Below are 3,671 nucleotides of genomic sequence, written 5' to 3' on the forward strand. Positions count from 1 at the left end.
GCCTTAACTCAGCGAGTTGTCCACTCAAAAGGAAACCCTATTTTTTAGGGTCTTGCACCCTATTTAAAGGCCTTAAGTCTTTCTTTTGGCCTCCTTATCAGCCTCATTGTCCTCCTGAAACCCTAAATCGAGTTGTAAGCCTCTTGTTGGGAATCTTGCGGTTTTGAGTGGATTGTTATGTGCTTTTGGTGCTTGGTGAAGGTTTGGAATAGCTTGAAGATGTTTAACTTGGTGGGAAGCTTTGAGATCCAGAATCTATCACACTTTTGGCAGCCATTTGAGGTAAAAATTCTAGAACTTGGTGATTAATAGCTTAGATCTTCTCATTTGGGTTTTATTGTGACTTTGGCCTCCTTTTTGATTTTATGGATAAGATGGGTGGTGTAAAGGTTCATCCTTTCAGATATGAGTTTGTTTTTTATACCCTTGAGCTTAAAGGTGCAAACTTTAGGAGGATCTTGAGGTCATGCATGCATTAAGTTGAGTATTAAGTTCATTTGAAGCTTAAGAGCTTCATCTAGACATGCATAGACGTAAAGTTAGCAACTTTACGTGGTTTTCCAGCCCAAGGAAGTCAGATCTATGCTTTGTGGCCATGCCTTTATGGATTAGGTGCTTAATGAATTAAGCTAATGGACTTTGAGCGAACTCGGCGAGGTTATGGATAAACTCGACGAGTTGGCTCAGTTTTCCCCGATATTTCCAGATAAATAAAGGAACTCGATGAGTTAGGGGGTAAACTCAACGAGTTGAATTGGGTTTTCTTGATCTACATAGATTGATGGAGAAACTCGACGAGTTGAAGGACAGCTTGGCGAGTTGGGTCAACTTGGACCGTTAACTTTGACTATTGACTTATATCTTTGACCAAGTTTGTCTCGTGGGGTGTTTTTTGTAACCTGATTTGTATTTAAGGAAATTATGGGCTTAGGATAAGACCTATATGGGGTTGGGCCCAATTTGGAAAATTGGGCCATTAGTTGGCCTTTGAGGATCTTTTCGTTTTGGGCCTCAAGTTTACCCCAAGTTTGGATATTGGTTTATGGCATGGAACTCAATTGCTAATTGCGTGTGTTGTTGGTATTGATACCTCGGGAAGCTGGCAGGGATGCAACTAGGGATTTCTTTCGAGGAGCTTCTACATTCGAGGTGAGTTTTCCTCACTGTACTTAAGGGTCGAAGGCACCAAGGCTGACCCTTTTGGATTTTTATCCTGGTATATACGATTTTGCTATGTTGTTATGACCTGTTAGGACGGTATCCTAGTAGATAGGATGTTGCTATGTTGTTATGATCTGTTAGATCGGTATCTTGGTTGATAGGATGTTGTTATATTGTTATGATTTGTTGGATCAGTATAGTAGTAGATAAGATGATGCTATTCTTATTGATATGTATGATATGTGCTTGCCTATTGATTGATTACGTGTTTATAAGTTATGTATATGTTGACATGTGTGTATGGTTGGGTTGAGGCAGTCCTGCTTTGTGCTGAAGGCCAACTGACCCATGGCGGCCTAGATAGACTGAAGGCCTGCACGGCGGTCCAGTTAGGTCGAAGGCCCGACGAGCAATCCAGATAGGTTGTAGGCCCTGCGATGCGTTCCAGTCATGCCGAAGGCTTAGGAGCGGTCCAGATAGGCTGAAGGCCCTGCGAGACGGTCCAGTTAGGCTGAAGGCTTATTTATGCATGATATCGTCTGTTATGTTTATGTGGTGGTATTTTGGGGAAGACTCACTAAGCTCTGGGCTTATAATTTTTTATTATGTTTCAAGTACTTCAGTGGATCGTGGCAAGGTGAAGGTGTGACCGTACACATCCTCGCGTTTTGGACTTATGATTTCTGGGAAACTCTGATAATGTAAATGTTTTGAAAACTATGTTGAAAGAGATTCTGATTTTTGAATAATGTTTGGGGAACAACGGTTTTGTAAACACTTCTATAGTAAAAGGGTTGTTTTGAAAAGTTTAAATTTTATTGAAATCTTTGGGATGTTACAAGTTGGTGTCATAGCCTTGGTTTGAGTGAATTGGAAGAACACTCATGTGAATCCAGTCTCAAACTAAAGAAAAAGATTTTCAAAATGGTTTTCAAAATACTTAAGGAGGATGTGATGTGTACGATCAGTCGGAGCCAATAAGTAGACCCTAAAATACCATACTGATATTTGATATTGTGATATGTTAGAACAACATGCTAGTGATAGGCTAGGGATCTTCAGGAATTGCATGATAGATTTGCCTAATTATGTGATGCCTTAGTTCCTATAGAGTCCCCTTGTTTGGCTGGTGTGCGACTCTTTCGCGTGTGAACTGGCTATTGTTTGGATATGCTAAGTCACATACTACATGGTTTAAACGATCTTAGGTTGAGGGGTTTGGTCTTGCTTTGTAGCTCTTGTCTGATTCCAACCATTGTGGGATTGAATCTTTTCCCCTAAGATTGTTTAAATTGTAGGGCACGTGGTTGTATTCATGCGATAGTCATCTGGCACCAATTGAGAGTCATGTGGCAATTGTGGTATGGTGAATCTTTTGGATTCAGATGGCCAATGGCGTTGTTGTATGATGTAGCGATGGTTTCCCTTTGAGAGCAGTTCATAGTGGGTCGACATGAGGAAGGATTAGCCACTCTTGAGAGAGTGAGGGCAGGGCGAAGATGCGCGCAAGGTGCTGGAATTTTGAGATAAAGGATTTCATAGGAGGATATGTCATATTTTATTGCATTTAGTGTCAGTCGGCTTCTCTGCACAAATGTTGCTTGCTTTGTGCATTGTGGAACCCTAGGATACCCTAGGGAGTCCAATAGTGCGGTTGTTTCGCTGTTAGGCAGGTTTCAGGAATATTTTATGATCAGGTCTTAGAGGACTCAAAAGGATTCTTGAAGAGAGTATGGATAGGTGTGGAAGGTAGTATTGGGCCTGTACTACTGGAAGCATAGGATTCATACTCAAATTGAGGAGCATTTCGAGGATTCTAAGGCTGGTCAGGGTAGATAGCATGGTTAGATACCATGGTTTGAGGCAGTGGTTCCGTATCTGTTGATCTTTTGGCTTGGGTCGCTCATGCGATGATGGGTTTTCTGTTTTCTCAGGCCCTTGTGACAATTTTGATGTGGGTTGAATGTTTCAAACCCGGATGAGTATGTTGATTGGAAGTCTCGAGGTTTTAATAGAGTTCGTGCCTCGGACCTCGAGATACGAAGAGGAAGTGGTTGATATTACCGACTTGGAGTTTACATCTGGGATTTAAGTGACAAATTGTCAGATTAGATTGTCGTTATCTGTGACAAGGATCTCACCCTTCAGATTTCCAGGTTCGAAGGAGTGGGCAGGCTAGTGACCTCCCAAGTTAGGTTGGATTCTCAGCTTGAGGTCCGTTGGTCGTGGTGATGGGTGACAACATGTTGGCGCTGGTGTGCGCAAGTGATCTGATGTGGCATGAGTACCTTAGCGATGTGAGCAAGGGTTGTATCCTTAGGATATGGGAAGTCAGGTGTCAGATTGTCGTTTGGGTTGCATGCAGGGGTGTATGTTTGGCTCGTAAATTAGTATTTGGTTATGCTTTGTAAGTGGTTATTATGGGAAGATCCGAGGTCTTTAGCTGTATTTCAGGTTCCTCGTGGGGTTCGTTTATTCAGTATTTGGAAGACCATTCTATAGATGATTTT

Source organism: Lactuca sativa, chromosome 8 (genome assembly GCF_002870075.4).
Source record: "Lactuca sativa cultivar Salinas chromosome 8, Lsat_Salinas_v11, whole genome shotgun sequence".
Lineage (NCBI taxonomy): Eukaryota > Viridiplantae > Streptophyta > Magnoliopsida > Asterales > Asteraceae > Lactuca > Lactuca sativa.